Source organism: Ornithorhynchus anatinus, unplaced genomic scaffold (assembly GCF_004115215.2).
Source record: "Ornithorhynchus anatinus isolate Pmale09 unplaced genomic scaffold, mOrnAna1.pri.v4 scaffold_356_arrow_ctg1, whole genome shotgun sequence".
Lineage (NCBI taxonomy): Eukaryota > Metazoa > Chordata > Mammalia > Monotremata > Ornithorhynchidae > Ornithorhynchus > Ornithorhynchus anatinus.
This window is the reverse complement of record NW_024396784.1, coordinates 1,767-27,182: the sequence shown is the minus strand read 5'-3', so window position 1 is coordinate 27,182 and position 25,416 is coordinate 1,767. Positions and strand designations below refer to the sequence as shown.

The window sequence follows — 25,416 nt, the reverse complement described above, 5'->3', positions numbered from 1 at the left end:
CAGTGGAAAAAGCCCAGGCTTGGGAGTCAGAGGTCATGGTTCAAATCCCCACTCTGCCACTTGTCAGCTGTGTGACTGTGGGCAAGTCACTTAACTTCTCTGTGCCTCAGTTACCTCATTTGTAAAAATGGGGATCAAGACTGTGAGCCTCATGTGGGACAACCTGATTACCCTGTATCTACCCCAGTGCTTAGAACAGTGCTCTGCACCTAGTAAGCGCTTAACAAATACCAATATTATTATACGCTTGAACGAACGAATGAATACCTCCGTGAAGCTGAGCCTGCGCGCTCATCCAGTGAGGTCTCCCTGCTGGCCACACCCCCAAATCAGAGTGTTCTTCCAGATGGGTGCCCTTTGGATACTGCCTAAGGGCCCCTAGCAGACATGGAACAGCTGCTCTGTCGGTCCTGTCAAAGGAATTTATTCAGCTCTTACTGTGCTGCAGAGCAGTGAACTAAGACCTTGGGGCAGTAGAACAAAATGAGCAGACATGTTACTTGCCCTTAAAGAGCTTGCATTCTAGAGGGGAATCTATTATTACTACTTTGGGGAACTACTTTCCCACAGTAGTTCATTTCTGCTCCCCTGGATTTCATAATAATGTTGGTATTTGTTAAGCGCTTACTATGTACCAAGCACTGTTCTAAGCGCTGGAGTAGATACAAAGTAATTGGGTTGTCCTACATGGGGCTCACAGTCTTCATCTCCATTTTACTGATGAGGTTACTGAGGCACAGGGAAGTTAAATGACTTGCCCAAGGTCACACAGCTAAGTGGCAGCAGCATTCGAACCCAGGATCTCTGACTCCCAAGCCCGTGCTCTTTCCACTAAGCCACGCTGCTTCTCTAGCCACGCTGAGAGTAGAGCCTCCTTTTGTCTTTCAGAGGTGGAGAACACAGCTGCTTATTTCAGCAGAGTGAAGCCCTACATACACTTTCCTTTTCTTTTTTTGGTACTTGCTAAGCTATTTCTGTGTACCAGGCACTGTACTAAGCTTTGGGGTAGACAAGAGCTATTCACATTGGGCCAAGTCCTTGTCCCGCATGGGGCTCACAGTCTCAATCCCCATTTTACAGATGAAGTAACAGAGGGACAGAGAAGTGAAGTGACTCACCTGAAGTCACACAGCAGGCAAGTGTTGGAGCCAAGATTAGAACCTAGGTCCTTCTGACTCCCAGGCCTGGGCACTCTCCTCTAGGCCACGCTGCTTCCCCTGCAGGCATCGAGATGAAGGGAACGGAACTGGAGGCCCACCCGCTCAGCGGGTGTGTCCATTTGGGCAGAGGGCTCCTCGGGTGAACCCCGTCATGGTTCTGCTCCTTTCTTCCACACCTTCTGGAAGGGGGAATTCACTGCAGATGTCCCACATCTGCTCCTTTGGTCAACCGTATTCATCAGTGGTATTTACTGAGCACTTACTGTGTGCCAAGCACTGTATCAATAATAATAATTATGGTATTTACGGGCTTACTATGTGTTCGGTGCTGTACTAAACTCCGGGGTCGGGCACAGTCGTCCCACAAGGGGCTCACAGTTTCGATCCCCATTTTACAGATGAGCTAAGTGAGTGACAGCCAAGGGAAGTGACCTGCCCAAGGTCTCACAGCAGACAAGTCACAGAGCTGGGCTTGGGAGAGTGCAATGCGACCGAGTCGGCGGATCCGTTCCCGGCCTGCAACGAGCTAGGATCAGGTGCGGGAAACGGAAGGGACGGGGACGAGCCCTCGGTGGGTTGAAGAATGCAGTTTTAGATGTCCAGGCTAGATGGGAGTGCGATGGGAGCGTGAGATGCAGCACGGCCTAGTGAATAGAGCACGGGCCCGGGCATCAGAAGGCCCTAGGTGCTAATCCCGGCTCTGCTGCTCGTCTGCTGGAGAAGCAGCGTGGTTCAGTGGATAGAGCCTGGGCTTGGGAGTCAGAGGTCATGGGTTCGAATCCCAGCTCTGCCACTTGTCAGCTGGGTGACTGTGGGCAAGTCACTTAACTTCTCTGTGCCTCAGTTACCTCATCTGTAAAATGGGGATTAACTGTGAGCCTCACGTGGGACAACCTGATTACCCTGTATCTACCCCAGCGCTTAGAACAGTGTTCTGCACATAGTAAGCACTTCACAAATACCAACATTATTATTTTTAACAAATACCAACATTATTATTATTGTTATTATCTCGGGCAAAGCACTTAACTTCTCTGTGCATCGGTTACCTCATCCGTCTAATGGGGATTAAAACTGTAAACCCTATGGGGGACAGGAACTATTTCCAACCCAATTTACCTTGTATTTATCCCAGCAATCAGTACAGTGCCCGGCACATAATAAGCACTTAACAAATACCACAATTGTCATCATTACAGTCATCTCGTCGTTTGATCCGCGGGAGGGTGGAAGACACGTTGTTGGGGCCGGATGACCAAGGGGCAGATCGGACCGTCTCTCTTCCTCTCCACAGAGGCCGCTTGACGCATCTCCCCAGCTGGCAGTCTCTGGTCATGCGGCGTGGACACGGTGAGGTCCGTCCCCAGATTCACCCGGCTGTCGACGGATGGAGCCAGAGGCTGCACTGCCATGCGAAAGGGAAGGTGGTGTCTGGGTCTATTTTGCGTACTTGATGGGGTTACCCTGAGGAGAAGAAGAGTGAGGAGGGCCGGGGGGGGAATCCCTTTCTTGGGAAGGAGGCTGGTTCTGGAAACAGGGGCCGGGGCTCTGGGCGGGGAACTGGTTCCGTCTGAATTGACCCTGTCACCGAGGAGGCCCGGTGACCATAGTTCTGTAGAGCGATCGAACCTCTTTGCGCTCAAAGCCCTGTGTGCAGATCCTCAGTCTTGGGAAAAGAGACCTTTCCATGACTGACGGTGGTTTCCTCTTGGGAAGAGTGTCGCGGGAGCGGGCAGGGAGAGGAGAGGTGCAGAGTGAGGAGTAGAGTAGAGACTGTGACTGTGTCCACTCCATCCCCCTTTCTGAGAGGCAGGACCATGGGGTCTTTATTATGAAGCAATCAGCAGAGGGGTTGATTGGGGAATGCAGGGAGCAGAGAAGAAAGGCATTGTATGGGAAACAGATCCCTGTCCAGTCTGCAGCCTTGCTGGGTATCTCGGGCCCCAGGAGTACTGACAATTGTGAGAGTCTCTGGGGGACCACTGTTAAGTGCGGGGTGGAATGTAGCAGTTTAGCAGTCAGGTTTTGCCTGTACACACATCCTTCCTGGGGAAACCAGTTTTGGGGAGTTTGCCCGGGGTGGAGTGCAATAAAGGAGAAACTGCATTGTCTGCAAATCTCCTTGTTTCTTTCTCTTTTCTTCCTTCCTCTTCTTCTTCCCAGCTCTGAGATCACTGGTTTTCCTCGATGACTACGGGAGAGACACACTGGTTGTTCAAGGCACCTCCATGATCTGAAGCCCCATTGTCATGCAGAGAGGGCACCGGTCGTATTTTCAGATCTGGGAGCGGGGGGGCGGGTAGGGAAGACCCCTGACCCCATGGAGAGATGGAACTATGCTACCTCTCCAGTGGGAAGGGTTTTCCTGTAGGTGTGGGCATTCACATGAACAGTAGGGTTAAGTCTTGGGGGGAGAAGGGTTAGGTGGAGGCTGCCGTACTGTGTTCACAGGTCGGTTCTGGAAAAAAGAGGTCTGGACTTTGTGCAGGTTGCTGCCTTTGTCATGACTGTGGGACCAAGAAGAAGCAGGGCCGTTAATTCTAAGGATGGGTCACACCTTCCTGCAGCCAGTGTGCCGTCAGCAAGGTCACCCTGCAAACCCCCAATCCCTGGAGAAGGGACTGGACTGGGCCTGCTGGTGGTGGCTTCCGCGAGGTCGGACTAGTGTCGGGAGGAAGTAAGGGTGGCATAGAAAGGCCCAGGCCATTCTTCTCTGAGAAGCAGAGCTGGGCAAGTTCCTATCCAAGTCCAGATCAGCAGAGGTGTGAGTGGGGAGGAGCAGATCGGGCTTTGTACTGAAAATTGGCTTGGATAGTTGTGCGGGACTTGCAGTCTTTGAAGAATGAGCCACTCCTGATCTAACAGGGCTGGGATTCTGAGGCGAGGGAAGCCGAGTATTAACAGGGCAGAGTGTAACACTCTCTTGAGCTGTGGTGGTCTGTCTGTACACTTAAACTCACCTGAGAATAGCATCAGTGTTTGGGATGAGGTGGGGTGGTGGCAGGGGGGAAGTGCTTCCAAAAAACCAACAAGAACAACAACAAAAAGGTGGTCTGTAATCTCCCTCTGGTTCTCCAGCTTAGAGACCATTGAGTCTGCTGGAGACTGAGGAGTTTAGCCACAGAGGGCAGGATAGAGTAGCCAGGACACTGAATTGTTCACTAATCCTCATGTGTATTTTCAGGCCAGGTTCCACTACTCCCGATAATATTCAGCCAGGACTGGCAGGGAAGCTCCAGGAACACCTCGCTTCCATCAGACCCATGCTCCAGACTCTACTGCTCTCTACTCAGGGGAGGCCTTGGTGATGAGTCACAGATCTCTCCCTGCACTGGATCTGTGTCCCATTGGGTCAGATGTAGACAGGAGTCCCACAGCACCCACACCCTGCAGCACAAACGCGGAAAAGGAGGACTCAAGTGAGAACCGGACCAGCTATTACTCTCCAAACAGTGGCTGATTAACCCCTCTCCCTGGTCTTGAGGACCATCCCATTGCAGTGTGGATACAGTTAAATCAATTCTCACATTTCCTCCACCCTGGAGATCTAGAACTGGGAGACATGTGCGTGGCTCAGTGGAAAGAGCATGGGCTTTGGAGTCAGAGGTCATGAGTTCGAATCCCAGCTCTGCCACTTGTCAGCTGTGTGACTGTGGGCAAGTCACTTAACTTCTCTGTGCCTCAGTTACCTCAACTGTAAAATGGGGATTAAGACCGTGAGCCCCACGTGGGACCACCTGATTCCCCTGTGTCTACCCCAGCGCTTAGAACAGTGCTCTGCACATAGTAAGCGCTGAACAAATGCCAACGTTATTATTATTATTACATGTGGCCACCGTAAAAGGAAGGTTTTATATATATATGTACATATATGTGTGTGTGTGAGAGAGAGAGAGAGACGGGGTTAGCTTTTGGGCTAGGATAGTGAGGCAACATTGCCATTCTTGGTATGGAGGCTGGTTCTGGAAGCCGAGGCTCTGTTCAAGGAACTGGTTCTGTTGGACTCACCTGCAGGACTGAAAAGACCTGGGGCCCTTAATTCTATAGATGGGTCATATCTTCCCGTACCCACCGTCCCGTCTGCGGGTTCACCCCGCACATCCTCAGACCTTGGAGGAGGGACCCTTTTGGGTCTGACAGCTCTGGCTACGTGTCCACTCCAAGCGGAGCGTTGCGGACTCCGGTCCGAGACCAAGTCAGTAGGGGTGTGGGTTTAGTACCAGTGAGGCTTAATACCAGCAGTTGAGTTGTGCTGGACCTCCAGTCTCTGGAGAATGAGCTCCTCTTGGAGTAACAGAACTGAGGTTCTGATGAGGGGGACGCTGAGTATTGATGGGACAGGGTGTTGTGGTCAGATTATCTTGGGTAGTCTGTCTCTACACCTCACTTCTCCTGATGATAGGTTCAGTTTTTGTTGGGAGAGAGGCAAAATGGTGTCTTCAAAAAAACCTAGGGTGTCTTCAATCTCCTGCCCCTCCCTCTCCAGCTATGAGTTGTCTGAGCCGGTCATAGACCGAAGTGTTTGGCCACAGAGGTGGACTTCGGAGGGCAGTGTGGGGGAACCTGGTTTTTCAGGCTCACTAATCCACGTGTGTCTTTTAAGGCTAGATTCCACAAATCCAGCTGGGTTTCAGTCAGGACTGGTGGAGAAGCTTCCATCAGACCCAAGCACTACTACATTCTACCCAGAGGAAGGTTCTGCAGTGAGTCCTGTGTCTTGGTGTTTTGGAGAGGAGGGAGAAGGGAGCCACGAGTTTGTCCGTTCGGCTCAGACCTAGAAAGGAACCCATAGCAACGATCTTAGCAGTGCACAGCTTGGGGTAGGATGATTGAGGGGTTTATCTGACTGACGGTTACACTCCAAACAGAGGCCACTCAATGCATCACCCAGGCCTTGAGTACCATCCCCTTGCAGTGTGAGCACAGTTGAATCAACTGACAGAATTACCTTGCCTTTGAGAGATAGAGCTGTGGGCTACTTTGGCACTATTAAGGGAAGGTTTTGTTTTTGTGTTTGTGTGTGTGTGTGTGTGTATGTGTGGCTGGGTGTGGGGGAGAAGGAGAGTGAGAATCTGTCCTGTAGCCTCAGACACAGATATGATGTCTGCTCCCCGGTCCCCTCCAAAAATACTAGCTTGTCTGCAATTTTCTATGCCTCCTTTTCCAGCTCTGAGAAAGACCAGAGATAGCCCATCAGGAATGATGAAATATTGAAACACAACAAGTATCTACAAAATCAAAACAAAATCAGCTCTCTTCCTCTTCTCTCCTTCCCTTCTGCATTTATTACAGTACCTCCAGCGTTTAGTACAGTGCCTGGCACACAGTAAGTGCTTACCAATACTATAATTGCTGTAATAAGTATTGTTATTAAGTAGAGGAAATGAGGGCTTAGCTGGGGAAGACCTCTTGGAGGAGATGTGATTTTAAGAGGGCCCTGAAGGGGGGGGAGAGAGATGGTTTGCCCGCTTAGACGGGCCAGGATGCCTTGACTATTCTTTAGGTTTGGTGTCAGGGGCCGAGAAATGGGATCTATTAGGCGAGAACTAAGATAGAACAGCAAGAGGTGGGGTGGGAGGGGTCAAGCCAGAGATGAGACGCTGTGGACAGCTGTTAGGAATTTCTGTTTCTCTGAACAAATGCTTTCATAATAATGGTATTTGTTAAGTATTTACCATGTGTCAGGTTCCGTACTAAGTGCTAGGTGGATATAAGCCAGTTGAGTGGGACATAGTCCCTGATCCATCTGGGCTCATAGTCTCAATCCCCATTTTACAGATGAGGGAACTGAGACACAGAGAAGTGAAGTGATTTGCCCAGGGTTACACAGCAGACAAGTGGAAGAGCTGGTATTAGAACCCACGGCCTAGATGCTAGAGATGCTATCCGCTATCCTATCTCCTATCCTACCCTATTTTGCCCACAGCCATCTTCTCCTCCTCCAGTGATGTGGCTGGAGCTTCTTCCCGGGACACCTGACCTCTCTCCCAGTTGCTTCTATTCAGATAGATTAGTGATGTCGGGCCTCGGCCCCTCCCTGCCCTATATAAGCTTCCTGGGCCTAACTCTGCCCCAGACTGAGTGTGTTTGCTTCTGTGTAAGCGTCTGGTGAGTTTAGGAAAAGAAGGGAGTTAGGGGGGGAAGTGTTGAGTTTTGGGTCCCCTTGAATCTGCTTTCTGGCTAACTGGGAGCTCTTCTGGGCCAGGTAATTTCCCCCAAAGGCCTCCCTGCAGGGCCATTCTGTCCAGGGTTATCATCCCTCAACTATCCTGACCTCATTGATGCCTGTGGGGAGGGTGAGGGGGGATAATTACCCTATTTATTTTGTTAATGAAATGTACATCGCCTTGATTCTATTTAGTTGCCATTGTTTTTATGAGATGTTCTTCCCCTTGACTCTATTTATTGCCATTGTTCTTGTCTGTCTGTCTCCCCCGATTAGACTGTAAGCCCATCAAAGGGCAGGGACTGTATCTGTTGCCGACTTGTTCATTCCAAGCACTTAGTACAGTGCTCTGCACATAAAAAGCGCTCAATAAATACTATTGAATGAATAATGGGGTGAAGGGCCTGACACTCCCTCTCAGAAGGCGTCCTGGCCACTCAAACTGCCACTTTGATCTCCTGCCTCTGTTTTAAAACTTCCACAGCCACAGAGACACTTGATTCATTCATTCAATCAATCGTATTTATTGAGCGCTTGCTGTGTGCAGAGCACTCTACTAAGTGCTTGGAATGTACAATTCGGCAGCAGGTAGAGACAATTCCTGCCCAGCCACAGGCTCACAGTCTAAAAGGAGAAAGACAGACAGTAAAACAAAACAAGTAGACATCGCCAAGATCCGCCCTTTCCTCTCCACCCAAACGGCTACCTTACTATTACGGGCTCTCGTTATATCCCGGCTAGACTACTGTGTCAGCCTTCTCTCTGACCTCCCTTCCTCCTCTCTCGCCCCGCTCCGGTCTATTCTTCACTCCGCTGCCCGGCTCATCTTCCTGCAGAAACGATCTGGGCATGTCACTCCCCTTCTTAAACAACTCCAGTGGTTGCCTATCGACCTCCGCTCCAAACAAAAACTCCTCACTCTAGGCTTCAAGGCTCTCCATCACCTTGCCCCTTCCTACCTCTCCTCCCTTCTCTCTTTCTACCGCCCACCCCGCATGCTCCGCTCTTCTGCCACCCACCTCCTCCCCGTCCCTCGGTCTCGCCTATCCCGCCGTCGACCCCTGGGCCACGTCCTCCCGCGGTCCTGGAACGCCCTCCCTCCTCACCTCCGCCAAACTGATTCTCTTTCCCTCTTCAAAACCTTACTTAAAAATCACCTCCTCCAAGAGGCCTTCCCAGACTGAGCTCCTCTTCCCCCTCTACTCCCTCTGCCATCCCCCCTTTACCTCTCCGCAGCTAAAGCCTCATTTTCCCCTTTTCCCTCTGCTCCTCCACCTCTCCCTTCCCATCCCCACAGCACTGTACCCGTCCGCTCAACTGTATATATTTTCGTTACCCTATTTATTTTGTTAATGAATTGTACATCGCCTTGATTCTATTTAGTTGCCATTGTTTTTACGAGATGTTCTTCCCCTTGACGCTGTTTAGTGCCATTGTTCTTGTCTGTCCGTCTCCCCCGATTAGACTGTAAGCCCGTCAAACGGCAGGGACTGTCTCTATCTGTTGCCGACTTGTTCATCCCAAGCGCTTAGTACAGTGCTCTGCACATAGTAAGCGCTCAATAAATACTATTGAATGAATGAATCAGTACCATCAAAATAGATAAATAGAATCATAGGTATATCTGCACATCATTAATAAAATAGAGTGATAAATAATAGATACAAATATGCACAAGTGCTGCGGGGAGGGGAAGGGAGTAGAGCAGAGGGAGGGAGGAGGGGCAATGGGGAGGGGAGGAGGGGCAGAGGGAAAGGGAAGGCTCAGTCTGGGAAGGGCTCCTGGAGGAGGTGAGCTCTCAGGGCTTTGAAGAGGGGAAGAGAGTTAGTTTGGTGGATGTGAGGTGGAAGGGCATTCCAGGTCAGTGGTAGGACTTGGGCCAGGGGTCGACGGCGAGTCAGGCGAGAACAAGGCACAGTGAAGAGGTTAACGGCAGAGGAGCGGAGTGTACAGGGTGGGCTGTAGAAGGAGAGAAGGGAGGTGAGGTAGGAGGGGGCCTCACTCTTCTCCCTCTACAACTCAGCCCACACACTTCACTCTAGAGGTGAGCTACTCATCATGCCTTTCTAAGTGTCTCTCTCTCTCCTTTTCTCTTCTTTCTCTCGTTTATTCTCCTTTTGACCCTCAAATTCCTCCTTAACTTTCTCATGTGGCAGACCAGGGCCTTCCATCTTTAAGGATCTTCTGGAATGACATCTTCTCCAGGAGGCAGTGCATGGTTAACATTTCATCCTTGGATCCTTTACCCCCCACCCCCCACCAAACTGCCACCTCAGTGTTCTCATCTCTTAAAGACTTGGGCATTCACTAATCCTAAGCTCCTATGATATCTTGACACTAAAATAGCCAGTAGGAAGAAGACCTAGAATATGACAGCTGTTTGCCCTGCTAAACCTTAAACTGTGTGCATCGTGGGATTGACTTTGAGGTGTCAGGGTGCCCTTCATTCATTGAATTCAATTTATTGAGCACTTACTGTGTGCAGAGCATTGTACTAAAGCCTTGGGAGAGTACAGTATCAAAATCAATATACCCAGTCCCTGCCCACAACAAGCTCACAGTCTAGAGGGAGAGAGAGACATTAATATAAGTGAGGATAGGAGGGGGGATGAAAAAAACGGTCGGGGTGACAAGCCAGGCGCTGGGAGGGGGGTGCTCCTGTCTCTTGGCACCAAGGCCGGCTCTGGATCTGGGAGCCCGTGTTCCATCCTGGGAATAGATTCTGTCGACCGGACCGTGGGCCGGAGAAGAGCCGGGGCCCTTGAATCTATAGATGGATCAGACCTTCCTGAATTCACAGTCTGGTCTTCAGCATCACTCCACACAGAACTCTGACCCCCAGAGAAAGGAGCCCTTTGGTGCTGATGGTGGGGAGGGCCTGGGGAGAAGGGGGCATGGTTGAATATTCAATATCAGGTTTTGTGTGTCTATGTGTGGCCCATCACTTGTGGAGAAGAGCATTTTAGGGAATCTAGGCTGAGCCCATCATTCGGGGGTTAGAAGAGCAATGGTTGTTCATGGTAATTGCCTTGTCAGTGCAAGTAGTTTCCTCACCTGAAGGCATTGGAAGAGTGGTTTGAGGGAGACTCATGTGGGGTTCAGGGTCTTTTGGGTGTAAAGCGTACGTAAACTGAGAATTAAAAGGAGCATGTAAACCCTCCATTTGACCCAGGCTTGCCAAAAAGGTTGGTCCAAAGCCCTGTGTTTCAAGATGTTGTGAAACGCCTCATGATGTTGATAACAGTAATAATGGCATTTAAGGGCTTACTATGTGTCAGGCACGCTACTGAGTGCCTGGGTGGATGCTAGCAAATCGGGTTGGACACAGCCCCCTGTCACACCTGGGGCTCGTAGTTTTAATCCCCATTTTACAGATGAAGTAACTGAGATAGAAAAGGGAAGTGACTAGCTCAAGGTAAAACAGCAGACAGGTGTCACAGCCAGACTAGAAACCAAGGTCTTTCTGAATCCCGGACAGGAGTCCCACAGCACCAACGCCCTGCAGGGCACAGTTCGGGGTAGGTTGATGGGAGGGAGAATCTGACCGGCTATTATTCTGCAAACAGAGGCTGCTCAACACCTCGCCCTGGCCTTGAGGATCATCCCCGCGCAGTGTAAGTCCAGTCGAATCAATTCTCTGATTTCCCCTACCCTGGAGAGATGGAACTGTGGGCCATGGGGCCCTCCACAAAGGCAAGGTTTTTTGGTTGTTTTTTTTTTTCGTCTGTGTGTGTGTGTGAGAGAGAGAGAGAAAAAAGAGGGTAGTCTTTGGACAACAACAGGACGAGGTTATCCCTCTTGTTATGGAGTCTGGTTCTTGGAACTGGGCCTGGCACTCTGTGCGGGGAACTGGTTCTGTCTGACTTGACTGTGGGACTGAGAAGACTCAGGGCCCTTAATTCTAGAGATGGATCAAACCTCTCGGCAGCCACAGCCCCATGTGCAGGGTCAACCTGAGCAGCCTCAGGCCCTGGGGAAGGGACATGTCTGAGCTTGCCAGTGGTGGCTCTTGGGAGTCTAGAATCAGGCAGGAAGACTATAAATGTATCTCCTCCATTCCTCTCTGAAAAGCCGAGTTCTGAGATGGAGTTGTCACAGGTGCAGACAGGGTGTGTGAAGTGCAGGCATTGTACTCAAAACTGAAAGAGTCCAGTTTGGGTTGGACCTCCAGTCCCTAGAATCTTGGACTAACAGATTTGGGAGGGATGGTTAAGTATTAGTAAGGTAGAGTTTTGCTTGGAGCTTAACTGCGATTATGCTCATAAACATCACCTTTTCTGGTGTTGCGGTTACTGGGAGGAGAGAGAATTAGTGCTTGGTCACACACAAAAAGTTGTCTGACATCCCTACTCTCCTCTCTCCAGGTTTGAGATGATTGATTCTCCCGGAGGCACGAGCATCTGGTGATTTTTAGATGTGATCCTCAGCTGTGGACAGAGAACATGGTGAGAAACCCAAATCTTCATGATCACTAATCCAGGTGTCCCCGCCGAGGTTTCAGAACTGCATCCGTGACCGTGGACAAGCTCCACTTATAAACCCAACTCCACAGGACTGACGCTCCAGGGTCCAGTACCATGTTGCCAGATGAGTCCTCGGCAGTGAGTCCAGACAGCTCGGAGATCCGGCTGGAAATCCCGCAGCCTCAAAGCCTGGCAGTGCACAAGTTGGGGTGGATGACGGAGGGAAGAATCTGACTAGCTATTCCTCTCTCTCCAGAGGCTGCCCAGTGCGTTTCCCGGGCCCTGAGGACCATCCCTGTACAGTTTGGACTGTCAGGTCAATTCTCGGGAATTGCCCTGCCGTTGAGAGAGAGCTGCAGGCTGCACTGTCATCTCAAAGGAAAGGTGTTCGTCCGGTGTGTGTGTGTGTGTGTCTGTGTGTGTGTGTACGTGTACACATGCACGAAGAGGGGTGAGGTGGTTTAATTAGGTGGGGAGATATAACAGTGAGGAAGTGGTTGCCATTGCCACACAGAAGCTGGTTCTGAAAATGGGGACTGGGACTCTGTGCAAGGCATAGGTTCTATTTGACTTGATTTGGGGACTGAAGACCCGGGGCCTTGAATTCTAAGAGGCATCGAAGTCTTGCCTTCAGAGCCACCCTGCCCATCTTCAATCACCAAAGCGGCGATTGTTCTGCGTCTGACAATGGCTTCTGGGGAAGCTAGGTAGCTGATGCTTTGTCAGAAGTAAGGCAGGGCCGGTCACTGTTTACCTCATCTGCTGCTGAGAAATTGAGCTGTTGGGATTTGTAGGAGATGGATGTTAGTTGTTAAGAGTCACAGTGAGGCGTAGTGAATAAGTTGCCTTGACAACCAAGCATACAGGATGGGGAGCTGAAAATGCAGACAGTTTACTAGAAGCAACTTCTGTCCAATGTACAAGTGTGCCCGATATCCCTGGCGTCGGGAATACCAGCCCTACAGGCCCAATAGTTGTGGTGAGAGGGAAGAGGAAGGGGTCTTTGAGAGGGAGAGGGCTCTAGTGTGAAGAGTAGGGTAGAGCTTAGTAGTGAACATCCTCTCAATGGAACTGCCTTGTGCATCTCTAGCTCCCACAGAAGGGGCCTTTCCATATCTGCTAGGGCTTGCTCCCGGAGGCTGGGGGGGTGGGGGTGTGTGTGAGAGAGAAGGAGCAAACACCATCACACAATGGAGACCTCTTGACCTTTGAGTCCAGGCCTCTTGCAGCCTGGGAGTGTGGGGAGCCAGTGGTAGGGGTAAGGAAGAGTGGAGAAGACAGTGATTCTGTGACTGTCCTCTCATGCCTCATCGCTGTATTGTACTTGCCCAAGCGCTTAGAACAGTGCTCTGCGCATAGTAAGAGCATAATAAATACAATCGATTGAATGAATGAATGAATGATGGTTGATGAGGGGGTGGTGGAGGAATGTCTGTGTTTTGGAGAAACTGCATTTTCTGCATCTCCAAATATTTACTTCTCAACTTGCAGGAGTCCTAGCAGTCGACTCATGTCGGGGAGTGCCGTTGGTGGGAATCGAGGCCCTGGGGCCCCATCGACCATCTCAGAGCCGGTAAGAATAAACTGAACTTTGCGCTTTCCTCTGCTCGACAACAATGACTCCCCACCCTCGTTGACTCCCGTGCCTATTGGCTTCACCATATATTCTAGACACAAATCCTGCCTTAAACCCGCAGTGACCCCAACTCCCTTCTTGATGTAGAGGTACCTGGCAGTGCTTAAGACTGTATTCTGCACTTCAGGTGTATTTAATCAATACTATCACTCCTATCATAGAATCCAGTGACACCAGAGCCACTGGATTGGCCCTGTCCCCATATCTTCCTCACATCCACCCTCATCCTTCTCGGCTATTTATCTGCCCGATTTCAAAGTCACTTCCGCACACTTTCTCTGATTTTTCCTTTCCTTCACCCCACCTGAACACTCACCTACTTTTCTTCCCTTCATGAATATAATCTTCAACCAGACTCTCTGTGCCGAATTACTTCCTTCCCCACTGCTTTCAGACATTCCCACTCTTCCCCTAGTTTGACAAAAAAAAGGCTATCACTCCACAGTCCTCTCACAGTTCACGGGGGAGATGAGAAGGACAGCGCCCAAAGAATCGACTAGGTCATGACTGACTTGCCGGCTGGTTGTTCCATCGGACGCAGACCTCTAGAGGTCTTCGTGGCCATGAGAATCTTCACAGTGCAACGTGGGGATGAAGTGGATGGCACCCCAAGCCTGTCCAGAGACTGAGCTAAGAACCATCTCTTGCCCCCTACCCAGCAATGTCATTTACTTGGGAGGCAGAGGTCATGGGTTCTAAGCCCACCTCCCCCACCCCCCGGCTATGTACCTGTGGGCAAGTCACTTAACCCCTCGGTGCCTCAGTGACCTCATCTGTAAAATGCGGATTAAGACTGTGAACCTCACGTGGGACAACTTGATTACCCTGTATCTACCCCGGTGCTTAGAACGGTGCTTGACACATAGTAAGCGCTTAAAATACCAACAATATTATTATTATTTACTTGAGGCTATATATTGTATTGCCCGAGGCTCTCGGCTGTCTCCTCCAGAGAGTGATGGGCTTGTGGAGGGTATATGCGTGCATTATGGGGTTGTCTTTAGTGGGTGAAAGTGCTAGCGGAGCGGCCTCTGGTCTCTCAGCGCCGCGGCCGGCCCTGGATCCGGGAACCGGTTTCCGTACCCGGAATAGATTCTGCTGACCGGCCCGTGGGCTGGAGAAGACCCGGGGCCCTTAAATCTCTAGGCGGGTCAAACCTACCTGAGTCCACAGTCCAGTCTTCAGCATCTCCTGCACACAACTCTGGCCCCCAGAGAAAGGATCCCTTTGGTGCTGATGTGGCGGCAGGGCCTGGGGAAAAAAGGGACCCAATATAACGAATAGGTGAATTTGCAATGTCGGGTTTTCTGTGTCTGTGGGTGTCCCATCACTTGTGGAGGAGGAGCATTGTAGGGAATCCGTGCTGAGACCAAATCAGGGTGGGCTGGAAGCGTGACAGTGGTTCATGGAATTTTTGCCTTGTTGGTGCAAGGAGTTTCCTCGCCCGCAAGCATTGGAGCGATTGTTTGAGGGAGCCTTATGTGGGGTTCCGGGCATTTTGGGTATCAAGAGCTGGTGTCAAATGAGAGTTGAAAGGAGCTTCTAGACCCTGCATTCAACCTAGGGCTGCAGAATAGGTTGCTCCAAAGTCCTGAGTGGCAAGGTTTTGTGAAACTCAAATGATGATCATAATATTGGTATACTCAGGGTGGGCCAGGCACTGTACTAAGCATGGGAGTGGTCAGAAGCAAATTAGGTTAGACAGGGTCCCGCCCAACACGAGGCTCCTAATATTAATACCCATTTTACAGTTGAAGTAATGGAGGTACAGAGCAGTTAAATGATATGCCCAAGGTCACACAGCTGACAAGTGATAGGGCCAGGCTTCATTCATTTATTCATTCAATTGTATTTATTGAGCGCTTACTTGTGCAGAGCACTGTACTAAGCACTTGGAAAGTGCAATTCTGCAACAAATGGAGACAATCCCTACCTAACAACAACAGGCTCAGAGTCTAGAAAGTCTAGAAGCGGGGAGACAGAAAACAAAACAAGTACACAGGCATCAGTAGCATCAATATAAATAAATAGAATTATAGATATATACATATCTCTAATAAAATAAATAGAATAAATATGTACATATAAACAAGTGCTGTGGGTCGGGGCCGGGGGGGTGGGGTAGTAGAGTAGAGGGAGGGAGTCGGGAGAATAAGAGGGGAGAAAGAGCAGAGGAAAAGGGGGGGCTCAGTCTGGGAGGGCCTCCTGGAAGGGATGAGCTCTCAGTAGGATCCTGAGGCAGGGAATTGTGCTAGTTTGGCCGATTTGAGGGGGCGGGGAGGGGGCGCGCATTCCGGGCCAGAGGTAGGACGTGGGCCTGGGCTTGACGGCGGGACAGAAGAGAACGAGGCACCATGTGAGGTTAGTGACAGAGGAGTGGAGTGTGCAGGCTGGGTTATAGAAGGAGAGAAGGGAGGTGAGGTGGGAGGGGGCAAGGTGATGGAGAGCTTTGAGGCCAATAGTGAGACGACACCCAGATCTACATCTCCTCCCCTGTTCTCTCTCCCTCCCTCCAAGCTCGCCTCTCCTTCTGCCTTCAGGACACTGCCACCCGGCTGTCCGCCCGTCATCTAAAACTCAACGTGTCCAAGACTGAGCTCCTTATCTCCCCTCCCAAACCCTGTCCTCCCCCTGACTTTCCCAGTACTGTGGACGGCACTACCATTCTTCCTGTCTCACAAGCCCACAGACTCGGTGTCATCCTTGACTCCGCTCGTTCATTCACCCCACACATCCAATCCGTCACCAAAACCTCCCGGTCTCAACTTCATGTCTCCAAGATCCACCCTTTTCTCTCCATCCAAACCGTTACCTTGTGGGTACAATCTCTCATCATAACCCGATTAGATTATTGCATCAGCCTCCTTTCTGATCTCCCAACCTCCTGTCTCTCCCGGCTCGGCTGTATACTTGACTCGGCCGCCCGGATTATCTTTCTACAGAAATGCTCTGGGTGTGTCACCCCCCTCCTTAACAATCTCCACTGGTAGCCTATCGACCTTCACATGAAGCAAGAGCTCCTCACTATTGGCTTCAAAGCTCTCCATCACTTTGCCTCTTCCTATCTCACCTCGCTGCTCTCCTCCTACAGCCCACCCTGCACACTCCCCTCCTCTGCCGCTAACTTCCTCACTGTGCCTCGTTCTCACATATCCCGCCGTCGACCCCTGGCCCACGTCCCACCTCTGGCCTGGAATGCCCTCCATCCTCACATCCGCCGAACTAGCTCTCTTCCCCCTCCTCCCCGCTTCAAAGCCCTCCTGAGAGTTCACCTCGTCCAGGAGGGCTTCCCAGACTGGGCCCCCCTTTTCCTCTGCTCTTCCTCCCCTCCTCATCTCCCCTCCTCCCTCTTTGCTCTAACCCCTTCCCTGCCCCACAGCACTTGGGTATATTTGTACATATTTATAATTCTGTTTATTTTATTAATGAGGTGTATATATCTCTCATTCTATTTATCTATTTTGATGCTATTGATGCCTGTCTACTTGTTCTGTTTTGCTGTCTGTCTCCCCCTTCTAGACTGTGAGCCCATCGTTGGGTAGGGATTGTCTCTGTTGCCAAATTCTATTTTCTAAGCACTTAGTTCAGTGCTCTGCACCCAGTAAGCACTCAGAAAAGACAATTGAGTGAATGAATGAAAGGAGCAGGGTGGGGTGGCATTAATGCATTCATTCCGTTCATCTCTAAGAAACAGAGCCTTGAGGACTCCTGCCTGAGTCCAAGTCAGCAGCGGTGTGGGTTGGGATGTGAAGAACAGTGAGGCTTGGTACTGAAAGTTGACTTCTGCAGTTGTGCTGGACTTGCAGTCTCTGGAGAAGAAGCCCCTCCTGGAGTAAGAGAACTGGGGTTCTGAGGGGGCCCACTAAAAGTGAAAAAGGCAGAAAGTTGCTGTCAGCTTACCTGGGGCGGTGACTGCTTTTTGGGGACGAGGGGGAAAACAGCAAATCAAAAACCAGGTTTTCTGCAATCTCCTCCTCCATCTCCAGCTGTGAGAGCTGTTGCTCTTGGAGACTGTTGTGCAGTAACAGATGAGGACCTCAGAGGACAGGATGGGGGAACCCGGTCCCTCGGGCTCAATGATTCACTTGTCTCTTCCAGGGCCAGTTTCCTCAACCACAAATGGGTTTCAGCCAAGACCGGTGGAGAAGCTCCGTTAACACCTGACTTCCCTCAGAGCGATGCTCCGGGCTCCTCGGCCGAGCACCCAGAGGAGATTTTGGTGATGAATCCCAAGTTTGTGCCCACACCCTTACCAACTCCGTGTCTCACCGGCTCTGACTCAAAAAGAAGTCCTGCAACGCATTGCTTGGGCAGGGTGACAAAGGGAGGAATCTGACCGACTATTTCTCTCCAAACTGGTGCTGTTAAATGCATGACCTGGCCTTGAGGATCATCCCCTGCGGTGTGAGCACAGTCAAGTCAATCTCCAGACTCGCTCCACCAGACTATGTGCACCATGTGGCCATTACAATGGGAAGGATTTTTATGTGTGTGTGTTTGTGTGTGTGTGTGTGTGTGAGAGAGAGAGAGAGAGAGAATATATTGGAGTTGGCTTTGGGAGAAGGACATTTTAGGAGAAGTCTACCGCTTTATAGGGAGGCTGGTTCTGGAAATTGGGCCTGGGGCTCTGTGCAGGGAACTGGCTTTGTCTGACTTGACTGTGGGACTGAGCAGATCTGGGGCTCTCAATTCTCTAGATGGGTCAGACTTCCCTATGCCCACAGTCCTTTCAGCAGGGTCAACCTGCTCAGCCTCAGGCTCTGGGGAAGGGATCTGTCTGGGCCTGTCAGTAGTGGTTTCTGGGAGTCCAGTGTCTGAAGTGAGGCAGGAAGACTGGCTCTTAGACTATTCTCTTTCTCTCCGAAACAGAGACTTCTGAGATTGAGTTGTCACAGCTATGGACAGGGAGCCCAGAAGGTAGGTCTCGTATTCACAAATGAAAATAGTCCAGTTAGGGTTGGACTTCCAGTCCCTGGAGTACAAGCCCTTTGTGGACCAACAGATTGGGACGGGGAGGCTAAGTATTAGTCAGGTAGAGTTTTGTATTCAGCTTGGGTGAATGATGGTCTGTTTCTGGAGACCGCACATCTGATGGTGTTAGGGTCTTTTGGAGGAGGGAGAATTGAGTGCTTAGCAAAAAAAAGTCATCTGAAATGCTTACCCTTCTCTCTCCAGCTTGGAGACCACTGATTCTCCTGGAGACATGAGCGTCTGGTGATTTAGATGTGGTCCTCAGCTGCGGACACAAGGGCAGGGTGAGAAACCCAAACCTTTGGGATCACTGATCTAGGTGTCCCCGCCAGGGTTTGAGATGGGCATCGGCCAAGACCGGCGGAGCAGCTCTAATTATTCCCCACCGTCATCAGACCAACGTTCCGAGGTCCGGTACCGTGTTGTGGGAGGAGGCCTTGGGCGGCGAGTCCCCCCCAGTTGCGTGGCCAAGAGGCTCCGAGACCCGTCAGGAAGTCCCGCAGCCTAAAAGCCGGGCGGTGCCCAGGTTGGGGGTGGGATGACTGAGGAGAGACTTTGACCGGCTACCGCTCCCTCGCCAGAAGCTGCCCAATACGCTTGGCCGGCCTCGATGATCATCCCTCCGCAGTTTGGACAGTCGGGTCAATTCTCGAACTTTCCCTGCTCACAAGCTGGAGCCGTGGTCTGTATCCTACCTCACAGAGAAGGGGTGTGCGTGGCTGTGTGTGAGAAGGGAGGGTTGGGGGGGATGGAAAAGTGGGGAAGAGGATGCCACTGTTGACATAGAAGGTGGTTCTGGAAATGGGGTCTGGGGCTCTGTGCAGGGCACTGGTTCTGTTTGTCTTGACTATGGGACTGAACACCTGGAGCCCTTAATTCTGTCAACAGATCAAACCTCCTGTGCCTCCAGTTTTGCCTTCAGAATGACCCTGCACGTCCATAGGCCCTGAAGAAGGAACTCTTCTTTGTCTGACAAAGGTTTCTCAAGGGAAACCAGGTAAGGGGCCCTTTGTCAGGAATGAGGCAGGGATTGTCACTAGTCTGCCTCATTCTCTGCTGAGAAATTGACTATTATTGGGATTTTAGTAGGAAATAGATGTCATGATGAGACACAATGAGGTGCAGTAGATAGATTACCTTGAGAGTGAAGCATACAGGCTGGGGAGCTGAAACTGCAGGCACTGTACTCGAAACTGAATTCTGTCCAATGCATAAATGTGCCAGGTATCTCTGGGCCAGGAATACCAGCCCTACAGGCTGGGCACGGGGTGGATTCTGGGGCAGAGAGGGGTCCAGTGTGAAGAGTAGGGTAGAGCATATTAGTGAACAGTCCTCTCATTGAAGCTGCCTTGTACATCCCTAGCTCCCACAGAAGGGAGCATATCTGCTAGGGGTTGCTCCCAGAGGAGTGGGAGGTAAGGGTCAAGATTGATGGGGGTGGGGTGTGTCTGTCTGTCTGTCTCTCTGGCATTAAATCCATTCTTCTCTGAGGTCCTGTAGCCTCAACCCTGAGTCTCAGTAGAGAGCATAGGAAGATGTGGTCCGGTGTACTGCAGGCCTTCCCACTCCCCTGTTTAGTCTGCCATTTTACTGGAGACCTCTTGCCCTTTGAGTCCAGCTCTTCCTCAGATTGGAAGTTTGGGGATCGAACGTCAGGGGTAGGGAAGAGTGGAGAATTCAGGGGATCCATGTCCTTCCTCTCGCGTCTGTTGAACAATAGGTTGATGGGGGGGGGGGGGGGCGGTGGAGCGGGGAGCAATGTCCCTAGTTGGAAGAAACTGCATTCTTTGCATCTCCTCCCATTTGCTTCTCAACTTTCAGGAGCAGTTACAGACCACTCAGGCCCGGGGACACTGTCGGGGGGAATCCAGGCTCCAGGCCCTCCTCGACCATCTCATAGCCGGTGCGAATGAATCTGACTTGGTATTCTCTTGTTCTCAGCAGTGCGGATTCCCCTCCCTCATTGACTCCCATGCCAGTCGCCTTCATCTTCTGTTCTGGACTTCTAACTAGAGTCAGAGGAAGAGCAAGGAAAACCAACTTTCTTCCCCAACTTCCTCCTTGTCATGGAGGCAACTGGCAGTCCTGAATACTGTGCTCTGTTGTTACTATGACTGTTATTAGTGGTACTATGCTATCACTACCACCAAAGACTCTAGTGACACTGAAGCCACTGGATTTGCCCTGTCCCCCAGTGTTCCTCTTCCTTCCCAGCTCTCTCTCAGCTGCCTGATTTCAGAGCACGGGCTTTGGAGTCAGAGGTCATGAGTTTGAATCCCAGCTCTGCCACTTGTCAGCTGTGTGACTGTGGGCAAGTCACTTCACTTCTCTGTGCCTCAGTGACCTCATCTGTAAAATGGGGATTAAGACTGTGAGCCCCACGTGGGACATCCTGATTCCCCTGTGTCTACCCCAGGGCTTAGAACAGTGCTCAGCACATAGTAAGTGCTTAACAAATACCAACATTAAAATCAGGCCCCTCAAACCTGGCCTCTGATATCTCTTGATCTCATTGCCTGAACACTTCCATCCAGTTTTCTTGCCTTCCTGATGAGCATCTAAACCAGTCCTTCTGCCGAATCAATTCCTTCCCCACTGCTTTTCATTCATGCCCACACTTCAGTTAGTCTTAAGCAAGATGAACAAACCACAAAAAACCCTGCCCGGTACCCCATAATCCCGCCCCCCCCCCCCACCCCCGCTCCACCCCCCCAACACTGCTCACTCCATTCCCTTCCTACCATTCTCTGTTCTTGTCCAAAACTCAAGCATGGGTCCTTTATACTAGCTGCCTCTTGTTCCTTTTCAACCACCTCCTCTATCCCTCAAAAACCAAGCTCCACTCGCTTGAGAATACAGATTTCCTCCTCATCCTTATCCTTGCCCTCCTTCTCGTCCTTAAGAATAGTAATAATAACAGTGATTTTTATTAAAAGTGCTTACTGGGTCAAGCCCTCTATTAGCACAGGGGTGAATAGAAGCTAATTGGGTTGGACAGAGTCCCTGTCCTACATGAGGCTCATAGCATTAATGCCTATTTTACAGACGAGGTAACTGAGGCTGAGAAGTGAATTAATAATAATGTTGGTATTTGTTAAGCGCTTACTATGTGCCGAGCACTGTTCTAAGCGCTGCGGTAGACACAGGGGAATCAGGTTGTCCCACATGGGGCTCACAGTCTTAATCCCCATTTTACAGATGAGGTAACTGAGGCACCGAGAAGTTAAGTGACTTGCCCAAAGTCACACAGCTGACAAGTGGCCGAGCCGGGATTTGAACCCATGACCTCTGACTCCAAAGCCCGTGCTCTTCCCACTGAGCCACGCTGCTTTTGCCTCACCTGAGGTCATACAGTGGATGAGAGGCAGAGCGGGGATTAGAACCCAGGTCCTTCTGATTAACAGGTCCCCATTCTAGCCACTAGGCCATTATACTCTTCCTGCTCCTCTTTCCTAACTCTGTCAGGATGCCTTTCTCTTCCATTTTCTTTCTGCCTAGTGGCTGCTTCTTACACCGTGGACCACCCTGTTCACCTGTGAACACTACGTATTGGCAATCTCCCCCACACATCCCCCTCCTGGTTTTCCTTGTCTGGCCTCTTTTTCCTGCTCTTGCTCTGGCATTTCCTCTCCCTCCTCTTACCTGTGGGTGGCCCCCAAGGTTGGTTCCTCTTCTCTTCCCGTGCTATCCCCCCTCCCTTAGACCTTAGATAGTCCCACAGATACCCACTTCTTCTCCCCCTGCAACTCAGCCCACCCACTCGACCCTTGAGGTGAGCTACTCACGGGGCCTCTCCCTTAGTTCTGCCCTCTTGCGTTCTCACTCTCCTCCTGCTCGTCCTTTTTTCCTTAGACCCTCAAACTCCTCCCCAACCTTCTCATGTGGCAGAAGGATCTTCTGCGATAACCTCTTCTCCAGGAGGCAGTGCATGATGAATCTTTCAGCTCTCCATCTTATTTCCCCCCCTACATAGTGCCACTTTAATGCTCTCGTGGATGAGAGACTTGGGCATTCACTAACCCTAACCTGCTATGGCACCTAGACCCTAAAAAAATATTACCAGTAGGGAGAAGTTCTAGAATATGACAGAGATCTCTTTCCCCTAGTAGACTCTACTCTCCTGAAGGACAGGGAGCAACATACAGAGTGATTGATTGCAAGGTCTCTAACTGATCCGAACGTATTTTGGGTGTAGGGTCGGCCACCGCTGACGTGCATGGGTCAGGACCGGTGAAGAGACATCAGTCTTTCCCGGGAGATGGACATTTTCTTATCCGTAGGGCCAGAGGATGCCCAGAGAGTCACCGTGAGTATCGAGGCCTTTCTGGAATGAACAAGATGTTCCTCAAAGACGTTGTCTGGACTTGGGCTCAGAGGAGCCGGGATAGAGAGTCCAAGTCATCTGGGTCATCCTTTTTGACCAACAGTCGCTTCCGTTTCCAGGGCAGCTGAGACCAGAGGGAGGGTGCCCAAAGAACGGATTGGGTCATGTCCAACCAAAGGCCGGCCGTTGCCCCGGATGCAGACCAGGCGGGGTCACCATGACCCTGGGGACCTTCAGGGTCGAGGGTGGATGTCCCATCACCTCTGAAATCTCCCGCGTCTCTGGCCTCTCTCACGGCTTAATATGACTAAACCGGGACTGTTCATTTTTCCACCTCAGCGGCGTATCTGTCCATAATACGTTGCTGTACGATAATGTCTATCTCCCCCTCTAGCTCACAGAGTGGGGAAGAACTGTGGTAGTTGATGGCTATACTGTACCCTCCCAAAGGCTGTGTACAGTGTAAGAGTTGTATAAAAACGGCAGATTGGCCGCGAGAGCCCCCGCGATGTCTGAGGAGTCTGCCAGAATGGGTGCGTGGGGTGGCATGGGGGTTGTTGGGTGGGTGGATGGATGGGGGTTACTGGGGGGATGGGATGGGAAGATGGGTGTGGGGTGAGGATGGGGGTGAGAGAGGGAAGAGGGACTTTGGAAGAGATGGAGGTGTGGGTGTGATGTGGGCATTGGGAAGAGGGGGTGGGACGTTGGGGGATCGTGGGTGGGTGATGGGCTGGATGTGGCGTGTGGAGGAGACAGAGACGTGGGGCATGGGGGGTAGGATGGGCAGTGAAGAGTCTGGGCTGGGGATGATGTAGTATTATTATTACTGCTATTGTATTTATTAAGTGCTTACGCTATGCCAAGGCCTGTTTTAAGCACTGGGTCAGATACAAGGTAATCAGGTTGTCCCACTTGGGGCTCGTGGTCTTAATCCCCATTTGATGGTTGAGGGAATTGAGGTACAGAGAAGTTAAGCGAGTTGCCCAAGGTCACACAGCAGATGAGAGCAAAGTGGGGATTAGAACCCGTGTCCTCTGACTCCCAAGCCTGTGCTCTTGCCACTATAGTTTAGGGGGTGAGGGACCAGGGGGGCAGTGGGGAATCTGGGGTAGGGGGTGGGGGATGTGTTTGTGGCAGGTGTGGCACCTGGGGTCCCAAGTTGGATACTGGGGAGCACGGATGGGTTAGTGGGGCCTGTGTGGGGATATTTTGCCTCCTGGAAATGAGTAGTGTGGGCTCCACGATCGTATGTGGGATAACTGGCTCCCAGGTGGCATATTAATGGACCTGGGACCCTGGAGGGCCAACGTCAGTTATTTGGCCCCTCAAGGCCCCAGGTCACTTTGTTATGCCCCCTGAGGCCCCTGTGTGTCATAGCAACCCCCCGGTGGCCCATATGGGTTATTTACGCTGTGCCCCTCCCCCCGTCTCCCACCCCGAGGTCGATTGGTTCATTTGATACTTGAGGGGCCCCTGTGGATTATTAGCTCCCAACCCTGGGGTCCCAGGCAGCTCAACTGGCGGCTTCACTTTCTGCTGGGCAGCTGGCCCGAGCCCCGCTCGGGTTCTGGTGAGGTGAGGGGAGGAGGAGGGGAGGAGGCCGGCTGGAGCTGTGGTAGGTGTCGGACTGCTCCCCGAAGTGAGGGTGGTGCCTGCTGGGATTCGGGGAAGGGAGGGGCTGAGGAAGGGCTTGTTGGGGGTTGTGAGCTAGAATCAGGAGTGAAAGACGGTGGTCCTCACACCACTCGAAGACTGTCCTCCAGGGCCGAGTCTCCATCTAGCCAGGCGGGCGGCAGTTTGGGAAATGGAGGGGTATCGGGCTTGGGGAATAGAAGGAGAGCGGGACGTGCTGCCACTGTGAGTCCTTAGGGCGGAAGGAGCACTTTCTGACTCCATACGGGTGTCTCTTTGTTGTTTTCTTTCTCAGTAGAGAGATTCCAGGGCAGATGTTCTTTTCTCTCACCCCCACTCCCCATCCCCAGAGGAGCCTCTGGATGGTCATGGGAAACGTCTCTCTGGGCGCTCGGTCCCAGAAGGAACTGTGGACTAGAATCCCAGTCTGGAGCCGCCAGGGAGGACAGCTCCTCTTCTCTCCCCGACCCGGCAGCGAGCGGCTTGGGTGTGGATGACCCCGGTGAGTGCAGGTGGGATTTGAGGCAGGGGATGCTCAGTGCATTTCTAGAGTTCTGAAGAGTGGATCCAACTGTCTGATTCCAGGAACCGCGACCCACTCATGTGAAGAAATGGAACCAGGAGCTGCACTGCCTCTCCAAAGGGAAGATGGAGTGGGCATGTGTTTGTCTACGTGTACACGCGTGATGGGGATTCATCTTACGAAGCAGGGGCTGCTGCTCTCAGCGCAGGGGTTCATTCTGAAAATGGGAGTTAACACAGCCAATTCATTCTGCTAGACTTGACTCTGGGACCCGAGAAGACGCAGGGACCTTAAAGGTTCGGGGGGGGGGGGGGTCAAACATCCCTGTGCCCCCAGTCTGGGTTCGACCTCACTAACTGGTCTCTATCCCGGTGCTTAGAACAGTGCTTGGTACATAGTAAGCGCTTAATAAGTACCACGATCATCAACCTCAGGGAGCAGAAGGTAGGCATTCTCCCGGAACCAGATTTCCGTCCAGTCGGCAGTCTCGCCGGGTATGTCGGGCACCGGGATTAGTGACGGTCGTGAGGGTCTCTGGGGG

The 25,416-nt window shown here is 51.5% G+C and overlaps 3 long non-coding RNA genes across 5 annotated transcripts; all 3 read left to right on the top strand.

The window, feature by feature from the left end:
- The first annotated feature begins 2,390 nt into the window (after positions 1–2,390).
- Positions 2,391–4,751, top strand: LOC120638201. The gene is made up of 3 exons (XR_005659722.1): positions 2,391–2,584; positions 3,324–3,837; positions 4,345–4,751. It is a non-coding gene; the product is annotated as an uncharacterized LOC120638201 (long non-coding RNA).
- Positions 4,752–10,791: 6,040 nt separating this feature from the next.
- On the top strand, positions 10,792–12,087 carry LOC114808897. The gene is made up of 3 exons (XR_003756660.2): positions 10,792–10,940; positions 11,691–11,771; positions 12,046–12,087. It is a non-coding gene; the product is annotated as an uncharacterized LOC114808897 (long non-coding RNA).
- A 1,181-nt stretch (positions 12,088–13,268) lies between these two features.
- LOC103168966 lies at positions 13,269–25,169 on the top strand. Of its 3 annotated transcripts, XR_005659723.1 has the most exons (10): positions 13,269–13,362; positions 17,524–17,644; positions 18,295–18,342; positions 18,601–19,078; positions 19,285–19,393; positions 20,218–20,299; positions 22,592–22,702; positions 23,115–23,253; positions 24,648–24,854; positions 24,938–25,169. It is a non-coding gene; the product is annotated as an uncharacterized LOC103168966 (long non-coding RNA). The 3 variants fall into 3 exon arrangements; XR_005659725.1 differs by lacking the exons at positions 23,115–23,253; positions 24,648–24,854; positions 24,938–25,169 and adding an exon at positions 22,840–22,893; XR_005659724.1 differs by lacking the exons at positions 17,524–17,644; positions 18,295–18,342 and having other exon boundaries at positions 13,278–13,362.
- The last annotated feature ends 247 nt before the right edge of the window (positions 25,170–25,416 follow it).